This window comes from Psittacula echo, assembly GCF_963264785.1.
Source record: "Psittacula echo genome assembly, chromosome: 2".
NCBI classification, from domain to species: domain Eukaryota; kingdom Metazoa; phylum Chordata; class Aves; order Psittaciformes; family Psittacidae; genus Psittacula; species Psittacula echo.
Genome location: NC_137737.1, coordinates 60,765,789 through 60,779,936, shown reverse-complemented (window position 1 = coordinate 60,779,936; position 14,148 = coordinate 60,765,789). Strand labels below are relative to the sequence as shown.

Below are 14,148 nucleotides of genomic sequence, written 5' to 3'. Positions count from 1 at the left end.
GAGGTGGGCTGAAGGGACCAGATCTCCAAGCCAAGTAAGAAGAGATCAGCTCTGGAAACGCTGGTTTCCATGGGGCAGCTCTGCAGGGAGATGCTCTGCTGAACCCCACTAGCCTGAGTGCCTCTTCTGCACTAACACAGGAGGTTACCACAAAAAGTGGGTCCCATCACATCTTTTCCTCATCCTCTTTTCAAGCTGAAGTCAAAGCCATCTGTGTTTTGAATACCTACATCTGATAGAGTCACCCTCAGTTCTCCTAGTCAATGGAGAAAAACAAGTACTTTCGGCACTCAAGTCATGCAACCTACTTTGCACTCCCACTTCAGAGGAGCCAGAGGGAACTGACTCAGTGGTGTCAGCTCCATCACAGCCACCAAACGCTGAGTTAGACTACTCCCCCAGCTTCTGGATCCCACATCTCCCTTCGAGGACAGCCTGCTCAGCTGACACGGCATGAGCAATGCCACCCCTCGAGGCACCGGAAGATGGTTCTCTCAGGATCCTCAGGGACTAAGCAGGGTTTTCTGGGCCACCTTTCTGAGAGCAGGTACACATATTTCTGCATAAGGGCAGGTTGCATCTCCCCTTGCAGTCCAAGCAGACAGACACATGGTACCTCAGAGCAGCAATCATGGGAATGAAGCAAGAGCCTGCAGCTCCAACAGACTGGAGTGCTCGCTACCCCAGCCTTACGTCTTAATCACAAGATCACTCCATTTCCATGGAAACAACAGAATTAGAGACTTCAGTTTAAAGACAATAACCAACATCGGGTATTTAACTGTTAAACCTGCCAGCACTCCCATCTCCAACGCCAGGAAACATCATTTCCCCACCCCACCACCCCACCAATGCCTGCATAGTGACAACACAGCCAAGCCACTCTCCAGCCCTGCCACCATGTCCAGCCACGTTCAGGCAGCTCCATGCCACTGGTATTTACTCTTGCTTCACTTACCAGTCTAGCATTCAGAGAGCTTACTCTGCATCAGTCCATCAGGAGATGAAGTTCCTGACTGACAGCGGTTGAATCCAGCGCTTGCTTGTACGTCGGCAGCTGATCTTGGCCAATGTACAGCAATCCTGCTGACCAAGGCTTCCCTGATGTTTCAGCCTAGGAAAAGGCTTTCTGTACTTGTGAGTCATTCCACTAGTTACTAGATAGCTTCAGGCACTACTATGAGTACCAGGCGGCACAAGAAGAGGCTAATGCCTCCTCTTTCACCTGACACAGCAAAGCACTGCAATTGTTATGGTCAACCTGAAGAAAGAGCGGTGTAGAGCCAAGGTGCTAATTACTATCGCTAGCAGAGGGTTACCCTGTCCAACCCCACTGTTGTCACTCCACCCTGCAGCCACAAGCCTCACTCGAAAACAAAGCTGAGGACCCACGCAGCACCACAAGCCTTCTGAAACAAGTATCCTGGCTTGCAAAACACAACATAAGCCACAATACTGGTGGTGCGATCAAGGCTGCAGAGCTAGATCAGGGGAGCTACCCACACGCAGGAAGCACTCAGGTACACAGAGGCATCTTCCATGAGAGAGAAGAGCTGTCCCTCTTGTGTTCTGCCCAGCCACAGGTCCACCTCGAGGTGTCACCTCTCCAGAATGCTCTCTTGGTGCTATGATGCCTTGGCATCATTGCGGTCAGCATGACTGTCAGCTAACAGAACCAGGGAGTTTCTCCTCTTGGCCATTACACCTGAGTCCAAGGACCAAAATTGCTCAGTCCAGCTCTGATCACACGCCACCACACAGACAAACATGCAGACAGTGGATAACATGCTAACGGAGAGTAATTTTCCGCAACACATGAATTGTGTTGCCTTGCCCATGCCTCGAAGGCACTGGAAACCTGACCATGAGTCAAATTCCTGCCATGATTATAACCATACTACTTAAGCCCTTCCTGCCAGGTCAGGGCAGCAATGTCCCAGTCTCTAAGAGATCAACTTGCCACCCACAGAAATCCTAACTCTCCTCCAAGACAGACAGTTCCAAATTGGAGAAGATGGAGAGAAGTTATATTCTACAGCAGTCTGCAGGCATGGGCCTTGCTCCAGCCACAGCACACATGGAGCCATCTCCACCCTTGTGCTGGCAAAGCTCCGTATCAAGGCAAAAAAGCATGGCTTCAAACTACACCTACAGTTGACGTACCATGAAAGCCGGGTGTGCTTTAGGCCAGGCTCTCCTCCAGCCTCCGGAGAGAACTCCCTGGGATACAGTCATACATGCCTGTACATCTGGCCAGCCAGGGCTGACACCCTCGGCTGGTGGAGAGGAGCGGGCAGTGGGTGCCTCTGGCTGGCAGTGGCAGTGAGTCAGGCACAGGCAGCACAGCACGTGGGAGTCTGTCACTGAGTCACCAGTGTGGAGACAGGCTGACTCACCTCGGACACAGCGCTGCAGATGGACGGATGGACGCTGGCTGCCCAGCACATGCTGCCACAGCACCTCCAGGCGCAGGTTTCCTCCCCGATGTGCTTTGCTGTTCTGCTGCCAGCGGATCCCCAAGGGCCCTGGTGTTGGGCAGAGGGCTGATCCAGCAGCAGTGTGAGCAGGAGATGTCCTGGGCCACCAGTCGTGCTGCAGGGACACATGTCAGTGTCCCTGCTGCGGTCCCCATCATCTGACCCCAGCTGTGGTTCAGACAAGCCCTTCCCCAGCCTGGATAGGCACAAACATGGCAACGTGCCCCTCAGCGGGGGGACACACACCAGGGGACCTCACCTGCCTGGTCCCTCTGACATGCTGCCCTCTTCAGCTGGAGGAAACTGCACACCTCCTGCTTCAGCAATGAATTAACCTAAAATCCCATTAACTGTGCATTTATTTTAGTGTGCCACCTAAATCCAGCACCCATCACTGCCATTTGGGACTGTCAAAATTAGCTCAAGGAGAGGAAGGGACGTGAGGCTGGGATCAATGCTGCTGAGGAGCCCAGTGGACCCAGCCCTGCCAGCAGTAGGACAGCCCTGGACACATGGACAGCCCAAGACAACAAGGAGAGCAGGAGCATGACACACCACCTGCAAAAGAAACAGGCACCAGGGTGCAGAGGTGGGAGCTTCACCCACTGACACGGCCCCAGTCAAACCGCATGAAGGAAGACACCACCTCACCAGAGGCTGAGGGCACAAGAGCAACTTCTTCCCGCTTATCCCAGAGAACAAAAGGCAGCAGGGGATGCAACCAGCTTTCTAAAGGCTATCGGGCTCTGCCCAGGACCAAGAGGCTGTTGGAAATGAAGCCCACAACCCCCAGTTTCAGCTCCAGCGCTGTTCATGGCTACAAACTCTGAGCTTGCTGGAGAGCCTCACATGGGCTCTCAATGACAGAGCCCAGCTGAGGCCTCTTCCAGCATCCAGGAGGTGCAGAGAACACGTGCCTGTGTGCTTCTGATTGTTTTAGATAATGAATGCACCTATGGGACAATTTTACACCGAGAAAATGGGGTTTGGCATTCCAGGTCTGAAGGGGTGTTTGGTTTCATTCGTCTTTTCATTTGTTTGGGACTTTTGTTGTGTTCATTATAATTTATCAGATAACCAAAAAGCCAAAACTCTGTAAAGATGACAACTTGGCTAAAAGACCTGAACCAACTTAGAGGCTAATAACATCAGGGTAAGAAACGGGGAAAAAAAGAGGAGGAAACAGATGTCAATAAGATCTTGAACGCAGGAAGTATCAAAACCTGGTATAGGAAGCTGAAGACTTCAGGAAAAGAAGTTTTTCAACAATGCTAAGCACAACAGGAAGCAGCTTTGCAAAATACGGTACCTCCACAGCGCTTCTGTGGGACAGACATAGCAAGAAACCACCATGGCAGATGCCAGAGAGCAACAACTTCCATGTAATGGTCTTAGAAAGAGTGAGCTCACAGAAAGAATCACTCTTCTGCTTCTGCTGATTTTTAATGAATAGTGAAATAATGGAGGTGTTCAGGAATGACTGAAACAGAGTGAAGGTACCTCATTCTCCTGAAAAGAACACACAGACTCCCCCAAGCAGCCATCTGAACATGAATCTCCTACAAAGTAAAGGGAAGGATTAAATGGAACTGATTTTCTTAAAAACAGAAATTCAAGTTATAGATCTGACTTCATTCTTCCAGATGTTTCAAGTGTTGCTGATAAAGACAATTCTGTCTATGTTTGCATGAAGATGTAACTTATGACTATACAGTATTGCTATTATAAATTCACACTTTGTGAAGTCAGTCATGACATATGCAGTCACAGTAAGAGCTGACTAAATGACTGGTTCTCAGAAAAAAGAGACAGGGACTTCACGCTATCAGGTAACATGCTATCCAGTGACACTCTAGAGCCATCCTAGCAATATGGAGAAGCTTCAGACAGCTGGGAAAACGCTCTTGCTACGCCAGTCTCCACAACATGCAAGGTGGCTAATGCCAGGACAGCCAGCTCCATGAGCCCCTGCAAGGACCGTGGTCTGCATCCTTCTGCAGGCCATTTCCAAACATGGGAGCAACAAGCAGGTAACAAGGAACCAGGATCTACCATGCCAAATCATCCAGGATCACCCTGACTGCCTCACAAAACAGCTGAGCTGAGGAAATACAGGCTTGACAACAGGAGTAAGGGTGGGCAGGGACTGCCTGAACCATTAGGCTGAGGGCAGCAATCAATGGCTCAATAACCATCTGTCAGGCAGTAATGAGCAGAGCAGCCCGTGGGTCAATACGTGGCCAGTATCATGCCATACCTTAATCGACCACTCGTGTAATGACAGAGAGCAACCCCCCGCAATAATGCTGACCCAGGAGGGGCAGGTGGATATGCTGAACAACAGAGCTCTAATGCACAAATACCATGAAAAGCTTGGACTGAGTGATGAGAAACCTCAATGGGCTCAGCACAGAGACAGGCAGATGCCTGGGTTTGGGGCAGACCACGTCCTCGGTCACTTCAGGAGAAGCATGGTCAGCAGACGGAGGGAGTCTGTCATGTCTCTCAACACTGGTGAGGCTGCACCAGCTTGGGGCTCCCTAGTTCAAGAGGGATGTTATAAAATCAGTGAAGGTCCAAGAGACAGCTATCAAGCAGTGAGGGGCTTGATCTACACGGTGACACTGAGGAGATGGGCTTCTTCGGTTTGGCAAAGAGGGGGCAAAGGGGCAATCTAACAGTGGCTTTCAGCTACATGAAAGATGTATTTGAACCCTTCTCAGCAACAGCAGATAGTGCAACAAGGGCAGGAGCCACATGTCATGGCTTTGGATCACAGAGACCAAGTATCAGAAAAGCTCTTCCACCAAGGGAGCAGCTACCGCAGATACATGGTATAAGTTCCATTCTGAAGAGTTTTCTACACTCAGCCAGAGAAAACCACAGCGAACCTGGTCTAGTTCTGGTGAGAGTCTCACTTTGAATAGGGCAGACTGGAGATTTCCAGAGATCCAAACAACATTTCTCTGATGGTAAAAACGAATCCGTATCAGACCCGATGCTATTCAACACTTTCTCTATGTGATGCAATAATACAAGTAAAAGAAAGATTGTGATTGAAAAACATCTGGTTGATGCTGTAACTTGCAGAATCTGGGACTAGAATGTGACTGAGTGATCTGGATCACTTTGCAAGCTCAGCCCATTCAGCTAAAGCATCTTTTGGTACTCCCCAGGGGAAGGTGTTTTGAGCAGGGATTACCAGCGATCACTGCATGAAGATGTTTGGACCAAGGATTACCAGACATACCTGTACGATGGTGGGTCAAATCCTAGGAAAGGTTCAAAGGTCCGAGCAGCTGAGCAATTCATCATTAGTCCTCAGTGCAATGCTGACGCGAAAGAGCTAATCAATGCTCAGATACTTAAAAAGAATGGTCAATAGAGACAGGAGATGGAGTTACAGTAAATGTTAACAGCAGTTGAATCATACTATAGGCATGTTGCCTATATTCTGATTTTTTTTTATTATTCTAAAAACACTAAGTAATGGAGAGCCATAAAGGATCTTTGGAGGCCACAGTAAACGGACTCACAAAGAGACATTTGACAAGAATGATGTGATCAACTTTCCAAAAAGAACATCAAGATATATTTGAGTAAACTTTTCAGGGAATAATGTTAACAGTTTTATTTAGTCCAATCTAAAGTAACAAGTGAAAAAATGGGACTTTAAAGCAGATTAATGTAAATTAGAAATTAAATGCTATTAGTAGGTAGAGGAATTAACAACTGGAACCACTGACCGAAGGTTGGTTTGGGCACTGCTGCCATGTGCTACCCAGGGCGGTGTGGAACCCCCATCCTTTGAGGTCTTAAAGACCTTTTCAGCTGGCCAAAGCTCTTTGCAACCTGCTTGCATGGCAACACTGACCTCAGGCTGAGTAGGATGTTGCACTAGAGACCTCCCAATACCCCTTCTAGCAGGGACAGCTCTGCCATTCTCCACCTCTTGACGTTTTTCAGTCTGACCTACATGTTTGTCTGGGAAATGCTTCAGTCAAACAATTTACTAAGCCAAAGAGTATGGTAATAGCACCAGTTTTATTAGTTCACAGTACGCAGCAAAATAATTGATACTCGAGTACCGAATTCTGTGCTGAAAAAACAAAACCCAGTTAACTGAGCTCAACCTACTTTCAGACATTTTCTTCTCGCAAGAGGAATATACTCCAGTCTCACCCCTCTCATCACCACAATTTCCTCGTACCCTTCACCACAAGCTCACCAAATGTCTCATCACAGGCACGTTGTGCAATCCTCTCACCAACAACCCACTTTGAAGCCTGGGCTCCAGAGCAGAAGGGGTTGGGCAGATTCTCCCACACCCATTCCTTACTTGAACCAGGCCACATGACATTTTGTCCTCTGATTTTATCTTGCTCTTCCCAACTTAATTTCCAGCTCTTACAGTCTACTAAAGCATCCTTCAGCGAATCCTCTGAAGAAAGCAGTCAGGAGGAGGCAGAGCAGAAAAAGGACTGTCCACAGGTTCTTAGGATGTATCAGAAGAAGGACAATAAACTATAAATAAGATACTCCGCCAAGGCAGAGACGTTACTAAATTCCATAGGCAAGATCTTACTGGAGGCAAATCCAAAAGGAAAAATAAAATAAAGAAAAATATTTTAAAAGGATTACAGAAAGCTGGCAGGTCCTCAAAGCAGTGCTGCTAATGGCACAAACAGAAATTATGCTGGTGCAAATGAATAACAAGTGTGGTAGGAGACCAACTTGGCTGACTCACATGAACTCCTTATTGGTCTCAGGCACAGGAAGGCATGCATGTGGAAAGTGGAAATTAGGTCAGATTAATAAGGATGAATACAAAAGAGTGGCATCAGCACCAGAGACTGAACTCAAAACAGCTACGCAAAGAGTAAGAAGAGACTAGCAACCAACAGCAAAGGCAAGAAGCAATTCTCATGTACACCAGTAATCAGCATAACAACATGAAAAAGATTGGTCTGTTACTCAGCAGACAGAAAAGGCAATTGAGAAATGGCACTGAGGACAAAGTGGTTTATGCCTTTTTGCATAAGTGTTCACTATGAACAGCAAAGAGGTGTCTAGCACAAGGAGGAGTGGCCAAAGAATATACCTACACTTTCAGTAAAAAGATGCAATGTCAGATTTTGATTAACTTGACCCTGGAGTGCTTCATTGCTGAGGCTGCTTCCACTGGAGCAACCTCAGAATTGCTCAACCCCCAATAGCTCTCTGCTGATGGAAGGCACCTGCACCCAAAGGGGCAAGAGTAGTGCCCACCCTTAAAACCAAACAGAGAAGCTGAGAACTCACAGATCACTTCGATCCAAAACATCAAAAAAAGAAAGCAACAACAGCAACAACCTCTAGTCCCTGGAAGACAAGGTAAGCATTAGTATATAGGGACAAATGGTGTCTAAGCAACTCCATTTCCTTCTGCAGTGGGGTCACAGACCTTCAGCACAGCACAGAAGCAGATGCTAAGCATCACACATTAAGTAATGCTTCTGACTCTGTTTCACATGGTGCTCTCAAAATCAATTTAAGGAAAGATAAATGTACTATACACTCAGAACAACACTGACTTGACAACTATGCTGAGAATATTTATCAAAGATGACCACACAAATTGAAATTAGTATCAACCTGAATTGGGCAAGGTTTCTCCTAGGTTCAGCTCTATTAACCAACCAGATGATGGAAGAAAGTATGCTCATTAAAATTGCAGGTGTCATGAAACTAAGAGTGACTGCAAAGATTAGAATCCTAAATGGCTTTGTCAAATTGGAGAAAGTGTCTAAAAAGGATTAAATTCCAAAGGGGCAGCTGGGAAGGTCTATTACACTTACACAGCATTAATCATTTACCCAAGGACAAGACAGAGAGCTGTACAGCAGTTAGCAGCTCCTCAGAAAAGGATCTGGGGGCCAAAGTGAATCATAAACCAACAGGAGTCAGCAATACTGTATTGCTGAGAAAAGGCGACCACTGTGTTGAATCACATGAACAAACACAAGGCTGCGGAGTTAAGTCCTGCCTCGTGCTTAGGCTGAGGGCTGCATCCAGCCTTTGGGTATCACTTTTTCAAGAGGGATGTGATCAAAAGGAGGGAGTCCAGAGCAGCACAAAGATGAACACAGGATGAGAAGATGTCACCAACAAAGACCTGAAGTTTTTAAGCCTCAAGAATAGGATTCTGATATAGTTTTCATGTATGGGAAGAGGCTGATGCAAAAAGGAAGGGAACAAACTGTTCCCTTTGTCCTCGGTAAGCGGCTGAAATTAGGAACAAAAAAGGATTCAGGTTAAACTTTCTAAGGAAAGGACAGTTAAACACTGGAAGAGACTTCCTAGAATTGCAGAATGGGTTGGGTTGGAAGGAACTGTCAAAGCTCACCCAGTTCCAGCACCCCTGCCACGGGCAGGGACACCTTCCACTAGACCAGGTTGCTCCAAGCCCCTGTGTCCAACCCGGCCTTGAACACTGCCAGGGATGGGGCAGCCACAGCTTCTCTGGGCAACCTGTGCCAGGGCCTCACCACCCTCACAGGAAGAACTTCTTCCTCATGTCCAATCTAAACCTACCTTTTTTTCAGTTTAAAACTATTGCCCCTTGTGCTGTCTCCCACTAGAAGCCCTGACAAAAAGTCTCTCTCTTCTGGAGCCTGCCAGCTGCTCCTTCAGGAAGCTAACTAGCCACCACACCTTGTCCTTGTGGCCTCAGCAATTCTCTTACTCTCGGTTCTCCTGCTAGTTTTTTACTGCTTCTTTTCACCAGCCTCAGGAAGACTGTCCTCACCCCCCCACCTTCAGCTCTGCTGTTTTTCAGGTGTCTCACATGGCTCTGCCCATAGCACCTTCTTTCTTTCCTTCATGCTTCTTCTAGCTGGCCTTATGTTTTAATTTAATACCATCTCTCAGCTCTATGCTGATGATTCATAGTTCTGCCTTTCTATTTCTGGACTGTCTCCTGTCCAAAATGAAGTCTCAGCTTATTTTCCCCTCCAGCATTTCAAGTGTGTACCCACAAGCCCAAGCTCAACATGATTAAAGAGAGCTGTTACTAATCCCAGCTTTGTCCCCTTTTCCCCCAAGCCCTTCCTGCTCAATGCCTGGGGACATCACTTAGATCCTGTCTGTGAATTAAGGACACAATTCAGACAGGGAATAGAGTTCATGGACCTAACTCTCCTCTCTATATTCTGATTGTCCCTAAACCCCTACAGAGCTACACAAGTTATAGTCCCTGAAATACAGCCTTTATCATCAGGCCACACAGTCGAAGACCCCAGGCTTCCACTCTACATCAATCACTATCAGACCCTTCCCCCAAAAAACTGTCTAACATACATAAAATCGTGCCTCATCGGTATTCAGTCAGAATGCTGCTGCTAAAATTATTTTCCTAACCTCTCTTTCTTAAGCAGGCCAACCATCCCTTTGAATCCCCCCTCCAGGTCCTCCTCTTCTGTCACGTTAACTGCAAGCTGCTTGTCTTCACCCTCCCAACCTACTCATACGCTAACAACGATCCTTCCTTCGCTGCTGAAGAGCTGACTCTTCTCCCTCCCAAACGGTGACAGCAATCTCCACTTCCCAGCTGCTGAATTTCAAGCAAGCACCTCTATTTTCTCCCATTTGTACTTCGTGTTTGAAAAGAGCTCTCTGTAAACAACCTGAAATCTGCTTTATTATCCTCTTTCAAATTGCTCCTTAAAGCTCTCCTGTGCCTCCGTACTCACCAGAAACAATAAAAACAGCACAGGTTAGATGACTGCCATGTTAAGCCTATGTCCACAATGCAACCTATGCTGTCCCACTGTCCCTGTGCGCTCCCTGCTTGCTCACTGGCATCTACTTCTCATTTTCAAATAACCCACAAGACCTCTGCAGCAGGGCTCTCTTTGTCCTGTGTTTTCGCAGGATCTTCTGCAGGAGGAACCTGATCAGACATGGCTCCAAGGTATGACTGCAGTGAAAAAAGCCAGCCACAGAAGCAGCAGACTCACACCTGAAGTTCCCAAACAGAAATGCCAGGGTGCTTTCAACCGTGCAGCACCCATCACCCGCTGGGAACATCTGGCCATCTGGCCAGCAGCACTGCTGCTTTCATGGATTTGCTCTCCAGTCCTTCAACTGGAGACTGGGAAGAGACGTGTGCTTGCCAGAGGTTGATCTGAAGGGCAAAGCCCTTTTCATTAAGCACAGAAGTCACTCTGGGCTAAATAGCAAAAACTGTCCAAAAATCAACAGCAGGATGCAAGTGAGAAATAAACATGCAACAGGGAGTAAGCGTCACGGGCTGACAGCCCACGTTATCCATTGCAGCAGGCTGAGATACAAGATGACGAACCTGGAGCCGGTGGCTCCCAAACCTCCAGGACTACAGCATCAGCACAACACCAGCAGGATTTTGGATGCAGCAACCAGTTAGTTGTAGCTGAGGCGCAGTGCCCTCAATGACTGGGTGGATTTCATCACCACACAGATCACATGGAAAGAACAAGATCTCACACATAACCCCCGGCAAGAACTTCCAGAGTGACTCACACAAGCCAGAGCGGAGATGCAGCCCCATGGCAGCGAGCCACTGAGGACACATGCAAACATCCCTTTCCCTCCCTGTGGCACCAGCTGGGCCGCTCTGCTCTGTCTAGATACCTGTTTTCTTGGGATTTGCAGGAATTCAGAAACAGCAGGGGTCTGCCAGGTTTGGCTGAAACTGGACAGCAGTTTTGCAAGTTACTGAGGCAGGAGAGGCAAGCAGACATAGAAGAACAGATCTTTATCATATGAACTTCCTTTCTATAGGGAAGCAGAGCAAAATTACCTTGAATTTCAGCTTTCCTGCCTCAGAAGACTCCTTGCTCTCACTACAACACTCCAGAAAATCCACCTGAATAGGCAATACTTCAGCTTCAATGCTACTACTGACGCCCAGAGCATTGCAGGGGTAATAAGATCGTAGTTGCCTTTTTCAAGCAGGACACTGCAGGCAGAAATCAAATGGTCGTGGTTTGTCCATGCGGCTGTACAGGAGGCTCTGACTCATGGGAAGTCCTGGAGAAGGATTTAAAAGAAATCGGATACCAAAGTAGGAAGGTGGGATCACAAAGATTAAAGGACTCCTTCCTCCTGCCCAGCAAGGGATGCAATGGAAGTATGATGGTGCTTGTCAAGGTTCAGAGCTCTGATCACAGGCACATTGCTGGGGCAGCTCTTGTATCCCTCAATTTCTAGTAGCTAGGCTTTTGTATCAGCCCTTCAGCCCATTGCTGCCTCTTTGGAAGCCATGCCCCCTGTCTGCTGCCCCCTCACTCTCAAGAGTGAGACCAGGGCTTTAGCTCCAGGGCTGGCACTCCATTGCCCAGGGAGGCCACAAACACCCACTCTTGCACACACTTCTGATGAGGGGAGGAGGTGGCACCCATTTCACATCAGCCAGCCCATCTGGAAACAGTTTATGGTACAGATCTCAGAATTTAAACCTACTCGGGCCACCCAAATTAACCAGAATTCCTATCCCCAGCTCTGAACAGCCAGCCTAGATGCACTAACATCATTAATCCTTATCTTGGCAACACTACAGAGGAGGTCAGAGCCCAGCAACGCCCAAGACTTGAGGGTCTCTGCACAGAGAAGGCACGCTCCATCAGGAGCTTTAGGAAACCTCCTGAAAGCTGGTGGCAAGATCACAGATCTATTGCCAAACACTAACCACACTTGAATCTCTCCTACTGCATCCTCACCATGCAAAGCTCCAGCCGCTCCAGCCTGAGCACAGAAGGAAAGCACAAGCAACAGTCCTGGCCACTAACCAAGGTCTCACCCTACACTGAGCCGGGGCAGCTCCCAGGGACAGAGTTGCCACAGCCACCCCTATCCTGACAGAGGCTGGGCAGCTGCCGGTCAGTGGGATGTCACTGCTTGGAGTACCAGTCAGGTGCAGAACTGCCCCTAAACAAGCAAAAAGAGTCTGTGAAACCAAACTGTGAAACTCACTGCTGGGAGAAACTGTGAACTTAAGTTGGGTCAAGGAAGACTGAACAAGCCAAGGGAAGAGAGCCACCAAGGACTAAACAATGCACAGAAACCACACTGAGCTCCAGAAGACCTGCTGACATCTGCCAAAACACTTGGAGAAAGCATTCCTCAAACAGGCACTGGCTCCCATTCTCCTCCCCAGGCACTTGACTTGTGCTGCTGTCATGCTCAGGATATTCAGTAAACAGACCTTTGCTGTAAGCTGTTTCACCCAAGCTCACAATCAGAGGCTCATTTTGCCTTGCCCCCAGCTCTGGCCATGCATTACCCCCTTCTTGCCTGCACCCACACCCACATTCATGTGGTCGCACTGTGAGCCCAGTGTGCAGCTCAGAACAGATCTACCAAATCCCAATGCAAAGCTTGGTTTCCACCACAGCAGTTCCCTGATCCAGCTCACCACACAGCAGCCAGCGCTGGCAAAAGGGAGGGCAGGCCAGGAGCTGCCAGGTGGGAAGAGCTACATGGTCCCTTCTAGCAGGAACCACACGTGTGCTGGATTTAGGTAATTGTGAAACCATGGCCACAGAAATCTCCAATGCGCGCACTGAGGCCACATCCAAATCTGTTCTTCCCCTGCGGTGTACCTCCACATCCCCGTCTTTTCCTCTAGCCACAATCTCAGAGTTCTTGCCCCTGCAGTACCAGAAACCTCCTCCCTCACCGCTGCACCTGTAACCTCATCCCACTCAGTCTTCAGCTGTCAAGATCATCCTCCAGTGTTCCTGCTCCAGCTTTATCACCTTTTCCAACTCCTGTCAATCACAGCATCAAGCAATTTCTTTCTCTGCTCTTCTGACTCTCCCACAAAACCTTGTTCTTGAGTTGTGAGCTCTGTGAGGTGAGACCTGAATTTGGCCAAGGTTATTCCAGATGATTTGGGATGCAACATAAAACATCATTAAAGAGTGGATGTATTTGTCCAAGCATGCTACAGGCCTCCTCCAGCAGTGTTTCTACTCTGTCCATCAATCCCATGGGTACAAGGTCTCCCTGCGCATCCGGACCTGCATCAGGCCTCTCCCCACACAGACGTTTCTGCTTGTGCTGCTCACACCGCGCATCGGTTCTGGGAGATGTCGAACAGTGTTGGCCCTGCTGACTGCTCTGCCACTTGCTGCGGGAGAGGATCCGGGGCTTCTCCTTGCTAGCACGTACAGTGGCTAGAGAAAATCCACCAAGGAGGTCTCACCTGGCAGTTTTTGCCCTGAGACCCCAAACAAAACAGAACATGTGAACTTAATTTCCAGCAAAGCTCGAGACTGCAGTGACACAGGAGCCCAGCCCCATTCCAGCACACAGAGGGGGCAGCATGGCAGGAGACATGCAGCTGCCTGGGATGCCCGGCTCCAGCCCCAGGGGCAAAGATGTGCTGATGGCTCTCAAGTTTGCTCCTCATGGAGGAGATGGAGCCCAGCTTCTCCCACTGCACCCCACCACTATTCCCTGTGGTTTCCCAGCCTTCAGGAACTTAGAGGCATACATAAACAAGGCAATTCTGCAGAGGTCATGAAATCAGCAGGAAAAAGCTAGCTAAGCAGAACACTCTCCTTCCCAAAGGGTGTAATTTACTTGAGGCTGATTCAGCTGAGCAGGGACATGCCGGCAAACCCTGTGTGCGGCGTGGCAGCACGGGACA

General features: G+C 48.5%; 1 protein-coding gene across 4 annotated transcripts in view; it reads right to left on the bottom strand.

The window, feature by feature from the left end:
* Window positions 1-14,148, bottom strand: part of AGAP3 (ArfGAP with GTPase domain, ankyrin repeat and PH domain 3) — a gene marked incomplete at its 5' end in the record, with an annotated part of 134,417 nt that overhangs the window by 115,108 nt on the left and 5,161 nt on the right. The gene's annotated exons all lie outside the window — the stretch shown is intronic.